The 15518-nt window shown below is 37.4% G+C and overlaps 1 protein-coding gene across 1 annotated transcript in view; it reads right to left on the bottom strand.

Annotated features, from left to right (window-relative positions):
- Positions 1–15518, bottom strand: part of LOC134652819 (putative inorganic phosphate cotransporter) — a 103508-nt gene that overhangs the window by 86911 nt on the left and 1079 nt on the right. The gene's annotated exons all lie outside the window — the stretch shown is intronic.

The following is a 15518-nucleotide window of genomic DNA, read 5'->3' as shown; positions in this document are numbered from 1 at the left end:
CGTGATTCTGAGTAGAAATAACACAAAAATGGGACAAAAATGGTTGCAATATGTAAAAATGGCAAAAAAAGAAAGAAACGCTCTCCTAACTTAGCAGGAAACAGCAGTATCGGTATCTACCTAGTATGCAGTATTTCTTCCTTATTGGCGCAGATATCTGAGACCGGGGCGTATCCCCGCATCCGCACCAATCTGAATACCGACTTCGCACGGATTCCAACCACTTAGGGAAGTCGCTCACACGCGACAATTGTCGCGTTGATTGACAAGCATTTTCGCCACGCGACACGAACACGACATATGTCGCTCCAGATAGGCGTTATAAAGGCGATCCTGCGATCGCCTATGGCTCCTCTACACGATGGGCCAACGCCGGCCACTCCAAGGGGCGAATTTATGCGTTAGAGGGAGCAAGTGATATTGCTATCTCATTCTACCGCATGGCTGCGTCCCTTGGAGTGGCCGGCGTTGGCCCATCGTGTAGAGGAGCCATTATAATCCAATCGAGGCTTCCAACCTCATTGCCCAGAAAGTCGATCTTCAAATCATCGACATTCATATAGTACCTATATCTTTCGCGCAAACATTATACCAACACTGGCAACACTATTACAAACATATATAGCACTAGATTGTTCCAAATTCACACCGCACAGACTATGCAGGGCTATAACCGCGAAAATCGAAGTTCGACATTTTTCTCTGTCAATTTCACCTTCATTGGAGTAAGGGAATGGGTACCATAACTGCTCTAATTGATGTCGTTGATAATGTTCTTTCTGAACAGGATTCAGGTAAGGGTACCTGTTTGGTACTTTTAGATTTTTCGCGCGCTTTTGACTGCATAAATATTGCCTTGCTACTCTCAAAACTGAGTTACTATGGAGTAGACTTAAAGTCATTAGCTTGGTTTAGTAGTTATCTTGGCGAGCGAACGCAGTCTGTCAAACTGTCAAACGAAAATGGTATTCCTTCGGTTTCTGACGCCAGATCTTTAACCCGGGGAGTCCCCCAGGGCTCTATACTTGGTCCACTGTTATTTATTATTTACTGTGCAGATATAATAAAAAGTATTAATTTCTGCAAATACCACCTATATGCTGATGACGTACAACTGTACTTTTCAACCCGTCCTAGTGACCTAGCCGAATCAATTGACAAAATAAATGCGGATCTGGAAAGTATATCTACTTGGGCTGATAAAAATGGATTATTACTGAACCCTCTCAAATCAAAGTTCATAGTATTAGGTTCCAAATCACAAAGATCAAAAATTTTGGATCTTGATCCAAAGATAAAAATAGGAGGTTCATTAATAGAACGAGTGGAGGAGGCTAGGAACTTAGGTCTCGTGATCGACAGCCAGTTGCGGTTCGAAAAACATGTGAGAGAGTTGGTCAAGTCGTGCTTTTTTCGCCTGAAAGTCTTATACCAAATTCGAAACCTCTTAAGTGAGGAAGTACGTAAGACTCTATGCGAATCACTAGTTCTCTCCAAACTAAATTACGGGGACATAGTGTATGGGCCACGTCTACAAGACAAAACTCGTCGTCTTATACAGCGAGTTCAGAATGCCTGTTACCGTTTTTGTTATTCAGTCCCGCCTAGGAGTCACATTACACCGCATCTAAATAAGGCTTCAATACTTAATATGACATCTCGCAGACACCTACACCTTGCAAGTCTTTTGTTTAGTGTCCTGAACGACAAAAAACCGGAATATTTATATTCGAAAATACACGTTTCTTCATTCCACAGACGACATGGTACTAGATCCACCAGGCGTTGTCTTTTAGAAACACACCCACACAAAACTGTCGCTTTTACAGGCTGTTTCCGGTATCTCGCAACCAAGTGCTGGAATAATATCCCTCCACCATTAAGATGTCTTAAAACAAAACAATCGTTTAAGTTTCATTTTAAAATATACCTTTTAAATAAACAAAATATAGGAATTCCGCACGGGTATTTGGTTGCAGATTACCGGATCTAGTCTGTACCTATGTGTACAATACTTTATGTTATTGTAGGCCGTTTTCTATCCCCCATCCATATCATACTACATATACACTAACAGGCACCACACTTTTACACAATCCGTAGCTAATTTATTATTTAATAGGCAAGTTTCTAAATATTTTTGTATTTTTGTATTATTAATTTTTACTCGATAATCTGTCCGTGATCTGGGTTCTAGCAGAATTATCAGTGCTTCACCCGAAAGAGTGGAGCGTATTACTGAGCCAGAACCCTTTTGTTTTGCTGCAACGCACACAGCACATTTATTGATACATCTTGTTCCTGATTTTAGTTTTAGTTTGATATTGTTATATATTGTTTCTGTTTTTTCTGTCAATGTGTGTATTGTGGCAAGCTAATAAATGGTTTATCTATCTATCTATCTATCTAAAAGAGAAATATAGGTACCCGCAAATTGCTAATTTCGGTTGTCGCGGTAGCCCCTCAGGTCGTAGGAAGATGTCAATTTGCCTCTTGCAATACTAGCAACATCCGTCAGGCGGGCAATCCGGTCGTGTTGGCAACGCTTGACGCTATCAGGATTTTTCGGATGTTTTATCTTGATTGTAACCAAGAGGTAAGAGTAAGACCCGTGATGGCTTACGGTTACAGGTACGAACGATTTCTAGGTACGACTTTTTGCCTCATTCTTCAGTTTATTGGTTCGTATTTTCAGAAGAATAATCTTTAACAAAAAAGATGAACTGTTTTTGCTTGTGAACCCTCGACTCGAGTACTTCAGGATCTTTTCAGGGCCAAACCAGCACTGATGTTATCTTTTCAAAGAAAAAGAAATTTATCATATTTATCGAGCCTATCGCGAATTTAGTTTGTTTACTTATATAAAATTCCAACATCGTCGTCGTCGTTAAAAATCGAAGAAAATAGAAATGATAACGCGAAAATTTATTAAATGTTATAAAAAAAACAAAAATCAATTCAGGTTCAGCCGTCTTCGGGCGATAGGGGAACATAGAAAACAAAACCCCGAAGATTTGAGAACCTCCTCTATTTTGAAATCGTATAAAAAACCAAAAGAAACTACTTGAGTATACATGCCCGAAACACACAACCACTTGCCTAACCAAGTACAAAATTAAAACTGCTTTGTATGTCAACAAGACCACATACCTACACCTTACCCATTACACAACAAGCATAACAAACAAATGTAGGCAACAAAACAATCAGAGTAGGTATTCCGGCTCCCAAAAAGGCATCTGGAGGTCGAACTTTCATACATGCTTAATGCTCTGCACGTGGTCTTTTTTGTACCAAATGCTGGCAATAAGACCAGTTTTTTTGTACCAAATTTTGGCATGTCAATCCTGATTCCTGCATGGTAAAAAACGTAAATGCGAATCGTAATTATGGTGCCCATCCTTTTACAACTGAGCGCAGCGAACCGGTCCGAATGGCAATTTCGATGATTTGTATCACCAGAGAAATGTAAATAATAAAGACAAATAATAGTCTTACATTCAGTTCACCTACACCGACTGGCACCGCTACACGTGTACGGTGTACCTAAGCGTGCGAGTCTACCACGGCGTTCTCGGTGTCCCGCAACCGTGTGACTGTGTGAGTAGGCATTTAATATGATTATTAGCATCAGTCAGTGTCAGTATGTTAGCTATTTACGTATTACTTAAGCTACTTAATGTTAAGTTGTTGTTGTTGTTTTGTTATCGTTATATAATTACCTATTTTGGATCATTCGCCGTATCCGGTATTGAACGGAGTCCGTTCCTATTCAATACGTATAATTGTGTCCATGCAACTATATGTGTTGTGGCGTCACGTTATCATGTACCTATTTGGCGTCATAGCCACCATTTAACGGTACAACGCCATCGTCATCTGAAATAATGTCAACGAATGCGACATTGTATGAAGATTGAGTCCTTATTACTTACACGTCTCTAGTGTCACAGACTCATTACATTTACACACTTTCCACGTGTCCACCCTTGACACGATTTTTCATGTTTTTGAATCGTAAACAATCTAATTATTTTCTCATGTTGGTATTATTTGAGTTTCGCAAGCTCTGTTATCGAATCGATTGTGTCGGTGAATCGATAAAATTACGTGAAATTAAATTTCGTAAGCACGTGAGTGCGTGATTTTAGAAAATACTGGCAGGTGACAATGTTATCGGTTGTAGTTTTTTGAAATAGAACAATTGACATTTCAAAAGCAGCTGTGGAAAAGAAACTTGGCCCGCTTGGCCGCGTAACGCCAACCAGCTAACCAAACAAAAAGTTTGAAACAAAAGGCAGTACCTAGGTAGGTTTAGGTATACGATTCTCATAAAAAAATATGCAATCACGAAATAAAACTATTCGGATTATATCGCGTATAATGAATTTAAAATTCATCCCGACGACGTTTCGAACCCTTTACATTACTTTACAGTGTTCGTGGAAACTGAGGAAAAATATATTAAGAAGAAATTACAATGTGCAAAATAACCCAATACGAAATAACCCAATAAATAAATTTAGTCAGCGTTTTAAGTGACAACCGTGAACTAATTGACCGAGCGAATCAAGGGTCTTGACTAAGTGTTTGATGTAGCGTAGACACTAAAAGTCACACCTCCTGTGATTGCGCAAACTCGGATTACCTACACGCATTTAGGTAAAATGATGCGGAGGTATTAAAATGATTTCCAGCTCGCTGTCAGCGTCTTTGATTGATTGATTTTTTGATTGATTTTTTATAGGGTCTGTCATGATATGATAACAATTACTTCTACTACCTCTTGGTTCGAATTTTAATGAAATTTTGCTGGTAGGTAAAAGCGTAGCTTTACTAACGGTTTCTTATTGCAAGTTTTTTTTGCAAAACGCGAGGTCCCAGTTCAGGGCGAATAACTACGTGCCTCCTCAACCACGGAAACAAGTAATTTAGACCTCAGTTTATGCCTAGTTAAACACTCCATTACATCTCAAGGGTAGGTAGTTGTAATTTCATCAGATAACACTACACAGTACACTGTAAAGTCCTTTATAGCTAAATGGTTTCTGACTAGATTTAAATGAGCTACCGTCATCACTAAATGATCCATTGTTCGAAAAGTTAGGCAGGGTTGCCAAACGTCAGTATTTTTCCTGACATGTCAAGATTTTTGCGACCGGACTAGGCTAGTGTCAGGGTTTTTAAAAAATCTCAACTAACTGCTAGCTATAAATTTATTTATTTTAGGGACTACCCTATGACGGAATTAGCCACATTTGACCTTACTGCCCTGTCCTTCCTTTTCTTCTGCCAAACGGAAGTTTCCGTCTACTAGCGTTTTTCGCGAACAACGAACAAAATTGATAATTTCATCGACAAAGCAGCGACTGCTTTTAGTTTCAGCAATCAAAAGCAGATGGTTTTTTTTCCTACGATTGAAAATCAAAGAAATATACGCTCAGCCCCTACGACGGAATTAGCCACATTTACCTTAACTGCAGTAAATCGCGTTAAAGAGCTAATAGTTTCAAAAACTTCGAGATATAAAGAGCCGGGGAGGTATTCGTTCATTTGTACTTTGTAAATATATTAATGTTGTAAGTACTTTTAAACATATAATTTTAAAATTTGAATGCTGTCTTGAGATAGCGGTTCAAGGTGAAACAATCATTAACCTAATTTTAAGACTATGTAACTAACCCTTTCTCTGCAAATGAATGAATGAGGGAGGGCAGAGACGTTTATATATATAGAGAAATGACCACTCCACCTGCCTTTTAAGTTTTCCTACAGGAAATGTGAAGATTTTTAGGGTGATAGTCGGATTTTTTCATTGCACTATTTCATATAGGTACGAGTATGGCAACCCTACATGTAGGTACCTACTAACTAAACAATGTTCACATGATTTGCACCTCGTAGTAATTTATAACATGTTTATTTCGCACTAAATTATACTACAGTAAGTAGGTAGGTACCTATGTTTAGCTTTGTGTAAATAATTAGAAACGTTTTTTCTACGGTCGCTTTTATAATTTATCGTGGGCGATAAAAATGTGTATTCACGTCCACGATAAATTACCCATATAAAGGCGTCCATTGAATATAATTTAGAGAAGTTTACGGCCAAATCGATCATCTTTTGAACGATGAATAAGCAAGATGCTTGTTTGTGTCCTTGGCAGCTTGGCAATTGTTTCGAGTCACCTCGTTTAGTCCTTCAGAAAAGAAAATACTTAAGTAGGGAGTTACAGATGTAGTGCATAACTAATTATTTTCCTTCGTGTTTTCACGGAAACGTGTCTTGCTACTTCAGTCGGTCTCGGTACAAAAAGTACTGAGGTTGACAAATACGAAAGTTTCCGAGAAAATACGATGGAAAACAATTATGCATTACATCTGTACTCTAGGTACTGTTTTGTAGTTTCCGACAGAAGTTTCGGTTTCGGTTTCGGCCAGACACTACCTACCTTTTTCTTTACTTTTTTCTGTGTTTATTCCTCTAGTTTTGGAATGGCGACGTACCTAGTCTATTTCTTTGTGGAAACCGCGTTAGCGATAGGATACTAGATTCCTGTTACTGTTTGAATCCCTAGCACAGAATAAATAATAGTACTAGGTACAGAAGGTCCACTCTCCAGCAAAACGCGTCTATTACGACAGATATGACCGCAAGGTGGCGCAAGCGCGAGCAGGCGGCCGTTCAATAGCGGTGCGCGGCAACGGCAACTAGACACCAAAAATGGTGTGGGCCGCATGTACCTACTTGTAGCGACGCGAAGAAATCGCGGAGTGAGCCACGCCCGTCCCTAAGTACCTACCTACTATTTTAATTAGTCTAAGTATACATACTCACAACTAAAGCCCTATCGAGATTACGGTTGGACTGGGTTAATTTGATTGTGTCAAATACTATTTGTGTTAAAAGACTTTTGTCGGTCGGTAAAATAAAAGAGTAGTTATGATTATTTTAAACAATCTGGTCTTATTAGGAAGTACTTCAAGAAAAACCAAATACGAGATAGGTACAGTAAGCTGCATCTTAAGAAAGTGACATAAGGATTTACGAAAGTGCGCATTAAGATAAAAGAGAGCCTTTGCACACACACATATAGTGTACCTACATTATAAAAATATGTAAATAATCCTATCTAGACGCGCCTTCCGCACCTTGGTGGAAGATCTAAATTCTATTTTTTTTCCTTATTGTATTTTTCTCTACAGAAAAACTTGAAATCAATAGTGTAGGTACTTACCTAGAAAATGTGTTTGAATTTCTTCTGTTTTCAAATCGAAATACAACCCTGTGCATGGTACATTGAAGTACTTAAGTAATAATTAGTAAACAATAAATAACATTGGTTTATAGAACTTTGCCTAGAAGTCAGCATTAAAAACAATAGGTACAACAGTAGCATAATAAATTATGTACGAATATTTTAAAAACACCAGAGACTGTTATAATTATCGCCCCCCACGCGCTGCACTTTTTATGAAGATGATTTCGATCTCACTGGCACTAGTCTGGCAGTCATTGAAAAAATCGATAAATAAAAGTGCCGGGAGTAGAAAAAAGGTAAGAATATTTAGTTTATAAGTAGTTAAGTAGGTAATAAGTTCAGAGTATTTCGTTTATGCTTGCAACTCCTAGGTAATACTTGTAATAACTCGTGAAAAACCCATACATTTAATTAACCACACGAGTCACGTGTCTAATAGTTTTATGATGGCTTAAACTATCAGAACTAATAAGATTGCTCTAATAATTCTCGGAATGGATTTAGATCGACATAATATGGACGGTTCAGATGACCTCAGGCATTAACCTTACGCAGTTTTTCTCGTTGAAGTGCGTGGTGCACGCTATACTGAAACCTATTTGTAGACAGGCGAAAATTACATTATATATATACTAAAATATGCTAGGTATATGTGGATAATTAATCAAGCTAGTTTTCACGGAGCGGCATCGGCACAGGCAAGACCTAACATAGCAACGGTTAATGTCGTAGGAAAGAATGTTCCGACCCACCTTTTAAACATAAAATACCTAGGTAAAGCTATTCAATTTTCAACGTACAAACTTTTCCGTGTTTTAATAAATATTGGTATTTTAGTTTGCAATGTATAGATATTTGAAATTATTTAAAAATACGACTGAAACACTAGATTTAAAATTTTCCATCAATTCCTTTTTTTTTCAACTAATTTTCTGACACGTTAGAAAGTGTTTCTTTGGCCTTATGGTTGACTGGTAGAAAATCTTTAGAGATATTAAATCATCCGCTTGTATTTTTTATTGTTATGAACTAACATACAGGGTGAACTGTTTAAATGGGTTTTCTTCCACTGTACAATTTTATTGTGGTTGTCGTTTAGCCTGAGAACATCACTAATTATCTTTAAAATTTAACGCATATTTTAAACTATCTAAAATTAGGTATCGTTTATATTAATTAGGTACCTAGACAAAACTATTGTGACATAGAAACAATATGTCAAACTAGTACCATAAAAATATCAGATCTACAATGATCGATGACACCAAAGATTGCGTATCTCACCTTTCAAGATCATTTTACAGAGTATCGACGTTATCTGTCACTGATACAGATTGCGAAACTGTCAAGTAGGTGAACATACTCGTAAGTGAATGACGTATGATTTGTAACGCAATTGACAAACTATCGCTAAAGTCGAACCAGGCAAAGTGTTCATGCCAAGTGCTACGTCAAGTATGGCGCTCCTAAATATATGTGTAATAGGTATAGGGTATTGGCATATTTATATGCATTAAGTAATGATGTTGGTGTATTGAGCTGCATTCCCATTTGTCCCCCAGCCACGTGACCCGACGGTATATCAGGCGGGGACAAATGGGAATGATTTATATGAAAACACCTATTTCCCCGCCGGGCACAGGGACAAATAGGGATACACCATGTTGATGAAATATCTTTAACTCAACTCATTTTGAATAGCAAAATTGAACGGTTCGTTCGTTTTTTTAAACGTTTGGAATAAGGCTGGGATGTATCTTAGCTCTAATCTAAGTCCAGCACTAAGCAGGACACCTGACTGCGTACGTGACCTAAATACTCTTCACAATGAGACATTACATTGTATATATGATAACCGGATGAGTTTATTAAGGCTGAGACACAAAATACGTACAGTCGCTATCAGATATATCGGAGCGGCCAAGACGCTCTCAAATATCTGACCACTTCTTTATTGTCAAGGCGTTAGAGTGCGTGTTCAGATATCTTTGAGCACCTTGGCAGCTCCGATATATCTGATGGCGACTGTACCTACACATAAACGGAGATCGAGGACTGCTATTTTAGCAATCCATAGGACATTTCCTTGACCACTCCTGCGAGTCCTGCGGCAAACAAGCGTACCAGGCAGCATCTGATTACCTATAGCCTATGGATGCTTGCAACTCTTGGGACTGAACTACCGCAAAAATTGAATTTCACAAATTGCGGACATTTTTCTCTGTCACTCTAATTACGCCTTCATTGGAGTAAAAGAGAAAGTTCCCCGCAATTTGCGCATTTCGGTTTTCGCGGTAGCCCCTCACACTGAAAATTCTAATGAAACCTACTTCGTGATCCAAATGGCAATGTATTTATCGTTGTGTCTATGTTATTTATTAATAGTCGATTTATGTATATTATTTTATATATATTACGGAGTTATAATATGTATAATATAAGTAAAAATATTATAGGAATATATTTTTAAATATCCGAGTCATATTAGCAGAAATTATTCCCACTAACTGTATGGTCGCGCCTTCAGATTCGAGCGTGAGAGTCACTACAGTACATCAACAATGGCAATCAATCGTTCGTCTCAAAATAACCAAACTATTAAATGAAAACATACTAGGTATTTGAGCATTGTCTTTCAGATTATATCTACAAGCAGAATCAAATAAGAAGAATGATCGGGACTAATGATAATGATAGAACCGCTTTAACGAAAAATAAAATAAATAAAAAAGAATTAAAAAATTAAAAATAAACAAAAATAAAACCAAAATAAAATAACTTAATATAATATCTTTTTTTTAAAAAAAAGGGAACCGCCTTCAAAAAACCAACCCACTGAAAAGTACAAAATAATTTTTATATGGCACCCCTTTACGTGTCCAGTCCCTATCCCGTCGTAAAGCAAATTTTTGCCAAAAAGTAATTAATACCTAATAATAAGAAAATTAATAATCATCCGGGTAATTACTTAGTTTTTGAAGTCGGTGCCAAACCAAAATTTTTGAGAACCGATATTTTAGACAACGAAGAATGCTGCACTTACTTGCATTATAAAGACATACTTAGTTTACTCATTAATTTAGTTTTTGTAGGTACTACGTACTCGTATTTTTTTTCTGATTGGTAGTAAAGAATGTTTTTGTTGGTTTGGCACCGCCTTCAAAAACTAAGTAATTACCCGGATGATTATCATTTTTCTTATTATTAGGTATTAATTACTTTTTGGCAAAAATTTGCTTTACGACGGGATAGGGACTGGACACGTAAAGGGGTGCCATATAAAAATTATTTTGTACTTTTCAGTGGGTTGGTTTTTTGAAGGCGGTTCCCTTTTTTTTAAAAAAAAGATATTATATTAAGTTATTTTATTTTGGTTTTATTTTTGTTTATTTTTAATTTTTTAATTCTTTTTTATTTATTTTATTTTATTTTTTACTTTTTAGTGATAGGTAGGTACTTCATTTATTTTAGGTTTTGGGCTAAAATATGTTTGTTAGGCTCTCCATTTAATATTGGGCTAGTAACTACCTACTAATGTTGGTGATGGCCTAACTCGACGATAATCGCGACACAACATAATATGACGTTTTGGTGTTAAACGATTTGTATGTATATTCCTCCCACTCCCATTCCCAGTCCCAGTCCGAGTCCGCCTCCCACTCCCACTATTTTATCTAAATCGGTTTCAGCAACTTAAATTTGTTGGTAGGTATACGGATAGCATGGCCACCTACGGGGTCCAATTGGTTTTTCAAACCATCCATGTACTGTACACTAAAACCTTCTGCAGAATGTAACACTTTTCTGAAAACCGCATCAAAATCGGTTCAGCCAAACGCAAGATAATCACGAACAAACATACATACATACATACATACGGGTCAAACTGAGAACGTCCTTTTTTTAAAGGCAGTTAGAAAAAAGTTTATCGACCCACCTAGTGGAACTCTGCAACATAGGCACACGACGACAAGTCGGTTAACCAAAACAAAGTGTGCCTATGATGCACCAAACCTGAGTTCCACTAGGTACAGCAAGGGTTCAGCGTCAGCTTTATCTTGGGTACTGCTCTCCCAAGTGCTCATCAAGATGTGACGGATGACCAAAATAGCGTGGGCCTATGTTGCACCAAACCTGAGTTCCACTAGGTACAGCAAGGGTTTAGCATCAGCTCTATCTTGGGTACTGCTCTCCCAAGTGCTCATCAAGATGTGACGGATGACCAAAATAGCGTGGGCCTATGTTGCACCAAACCTGAGTTCCACTAGGTACAGCCAGGGTTCAGCATCAGCTCTATTTCGGGTACTGCTCTCCCAAGTGCTCATCAAGATGTGACGGATGACCTAAATAGCGTGGGCCTATGTCCACCAAACCTGAGTTCCACTAGGTACAGCCAGGGTTCAGCATCAGCTCTATTTCGTGTACTGCTCTCCCAAGTGCTCATCAAGATGTGACGGATGGCCAAAATAGCGTGGGCCTATGGTGCACCAAACCTGAGTTCCACTGGGTACAGCAAGGGTTCAGCATCAGCTCTGTCTTGGATACTGCTCTCCCAAGTGCTCATCAAGATGTGACGGATGACCAAAATCGCGTGGGCCTATGTTGCACCAAACCTGAGTTCCACTAGGTACAGCCAGGGTTCAGCATCAGCTCTATCTTGGGTACTGCTCTCCCAAGTGCTCATCAAGATGTGACGTATGACCAAAATCGCGTGGGCCTATGTTGCACCAAACCTGAGTTCCACTAGGTACAGCCAGGGTTCAGCATCAGCTCTATCTTGGGTACTGCTCTCCCAAGTGCTCATCAAGGCGTGTCGGATGACCAAAACAGCGTGAGCCTATGTTGCATCAAACCTGAGTTCCACTGGGTACAGCCAGGGTTCAGCATCAGCTCAGATCTATGTATACTAAAACCTTCTCCAGAATGTAAGAAACACTTTTCTGAAAACCGCATCAAAATCGGTTCAGCCAAACGCGAGATAATCGCGAACAAATATACATACATACATACATACGGGTCAAACTGAGAACCTCCTTTTTTTTTTGAAGGCGGTTAAAAAGAAAAAAGATAAATTGTTTGTGTCTATGTCATTAGACATAGTTTTTAAAAAACGTAAAAATGAGGGCTACGGTCAAATAACCATACAGCCAACAAGGTTAATGAAATGAATAAGATTTTGTTTTTTTTTTATTTTGACTCATGTTATTGAAGTCCCCCTATTTAATTCGTTGTCGTGTCGTAAATTCTATTCAACGTTTGTGATTGCGAGACATCACGCTAGCTTTTTAGGGAGCATAGCAACCATAACCATGATGACTCATGTATATCCTTAAGTACTTGGGGTTGGCGAAGTTTTGCGAATATTTATTTCACTAATGATATGGATCGTTAATTTTCCATCAAGGCTGTTCTTATTAGGGCTCGCGGTCGAGTCCGTGTTTCGTTTACACGTTTCGAATACCCGTTTCCGAATAACACGTACACGGTTTTCTGGCCCGTTCCGCACGTGTAATTAAGAAACGTGTAATTAAGATCCGTTCCCACGGATAAACGGGTATTCGAAGAAACGGATCTTATTTACCCGTGGCTCCGGAGACGTCCTTGACGAGTAGCGAAGGAACGAACCGGCGTAGGTACTTAAGAGCTACAAATGAATAGACAAAAGATTCATGAGGAGTTTCTGTCATATTTAACCTTATTTCGTGGTTCATAGAGTCGAAATTCAATAAACGATTTACAAAACCCTTTTCTGAGCAGGTAGTTTTTGCTTGCAATGTTGCAATACGAGTAGAAAATTAGAAATACAGTAGGTATACCTACATGCTACTATCAAAATAGTATTTTATATAAGACTTCAAATACTAATACTTTATGCTTTATTATATAACTTGATAGCAATAAATATAAAGTGCTAGTAATAAAAAATAAAAGCAATAAAGAGTATAAAGAGAAGACTGTACGATAAAAACTGGCCATGCATGATCTGGTAATACATACAATATTCTTACCAATTGCACATTATTAAACAGTTCTTACATTTTTAATAATCTGTAGATATAAGTCCTATAAGTATGTATAATTATAATTAAAATTCAATCAATTGTCAATCATATTACTGATATTACCTACAATGTATGTGTGAGTTTTCTCGAATAGGTATATTTTATCGAATAAATAAGAAATGTATATTTTTTAATCGTATTATTTTTTAACTTACGTAAGCCAGCCAATCTAGGTATTAAGTATTATAGTAAACCATGATAACTAATCATGTGTGTCTGCCGCTGCATTTGTTACAATTTCTTGTGTAAACGTGTTCACCTTATTACACCGACATAAAGCTTATAATTGGTTGTGGCAGTTCTGATAATGGTTTGGGAACCTACTTGTTTTCGGCGATATCAGACAAAAGGGTATTGGAAAACAACACGTTCTAATGAATGGAACACCAGCGGCCGGCATTTATTACCTGAACACTCGTGTGAAAGTGACCCAAGTGAACATGAATGATTACCAATTTTGAGATCTATCTTAATGTTCTTAACAATATAATCGCTAGGTAACCAAGGTAGCATGGGTTTCTTTTTAAGGTTCTCGCGTGAAATCTTGCGTTTCGAATGCCGCTTGTGTGTACTTTTTTTTGCGTCGTTGGCAGATTTGCTGTTTTCGCTCAGCAGTAAATTGATAATAATAAGATTTGGTGCCCTCGGGAGGGTGCCCAATACGCAGGCAGCGTTCCCGCGCTGGATTGTGATTGCAATTATTCTCTGCGCGAGAAAGCTACCCGCGCGGGGGTCGCCCGTTGCAAGAAGAAATAACCACGAAGTAATTCATACTTATTTTCTTAACTGTTATTTTTAACTAATATAGGTAGTATTTGTCTGCACATCTATTCTTCACGAAACTATATTACTTACACAATAGGCTACATGACTAATTTTCATTTATGGTATCAATCGATCGGGTTTGTTTTTAGGATCAAAATGTCTATATGGGACCCATTGCATTAAAGTAACACAAAAGTCAGAAATTGTAGTCAAAGGCCGACAGTCGCACTTCACTCGCGAAACGCCCTATACAAAACGGCCAAGGGCCGTGACGTCATCGCCCATCTTGTAGTATGGACAAAACAAGAAAATTGCGTTTTTGTCGGTGAAATATTGCGTTTATGTATATAGTCGCTACACAATATTTTTTTGGATGAAATGTAAGGAATCGAATGGTACCCTTACTTTTATCGTTTTTGGACGTTAAAAAAAACTTAAATTTTGAAACTTTCAGGTCCTGTATTTTTGTAATTTTTCAATATTTTATTTTAATATCCACATTATTGTGATAAATTGCTCGTTTGCTATCTATTTTACTAGATTTTGTTATAAAATTCAACATGTGTCATCATCCCTATTATACATGTATAAAATGTATTTCTTTGATTGAAATATAATTAATTATGTAATTAATAATAAATATGTTAGCTTAAAAGCAATAATAGTAAAAAAATGAAGGTTTTAATTTAAACTAGGGACGAGTAGGTTTAAAATTAAAAATAGTAAATAAAAACAATATAGGATAGGGACACCTACTTCGTTTAATATATTGTATAGTTGACTAAATATGTTATATCAACACAGTTATAAATAATTAAAAAAAAAATCGTACGCCAAACGAGTTCATCTGAAGTCAACATTCAATATTAGACCTTACATAACCAGACCTAGAGCATTGATTGGGTCAACCTGTTTCGGATCCGTTCGGGCCGGTGTTAAGTACCCGTGTAAACGGAGATACGTGTCTGAGAAACGTGTCTTGGGAACGTTTATTGGATACGTATCCGGATCCCGGCGGTTCCGTGTAAACCGTATTCTTAGCACCGCCGGGCTTAAGAACACGGGTATTCGTTTCGGCGTGTAACACGGATACCGGGAGCCCTAGTTCTTATTTATTATGAGAATAGAAATTTTGACGATACTCGTGTTGGCTATAAAGATCCGAGGTACCTATTCATTCGTCCGTTTATTAAATTAATTAATTTTGTAATCGCTATTGTTTTCAGATTTTAATTGTTGTTTTATGATTACTTTGCATTATAATAAATAATGCTTATCGTAGGTTGAGTTTTATTTGAATTATTTGTAGAGTTTTGATTTTAATTTTTTATATTATACCTATATACTTTAGAGATTAAATATATAACGAAAATAAATAATTTTAATTCGAAATTATTAATAACTTGTTGTACCTTATTATTTATATACA

Source organism: Cydia amplana, chromosome 12 (genome assembly GCF_948474715.1).
Source record: "Cydia amplana chromosome 12, ilCydAmpl1.1, whole genome shotgun sequence".
NCBI classification, from domain to species: Eukaryota; Metazoa; Arthropoda; class Insecta; order Lepidoptera; family Tortricidae; genus Cydia; species Cydia amplana.
Note: the sequence above shows the minus strand (reverse complement) of the source record. Positions and strands in the feature narration are given on the sequence as shown.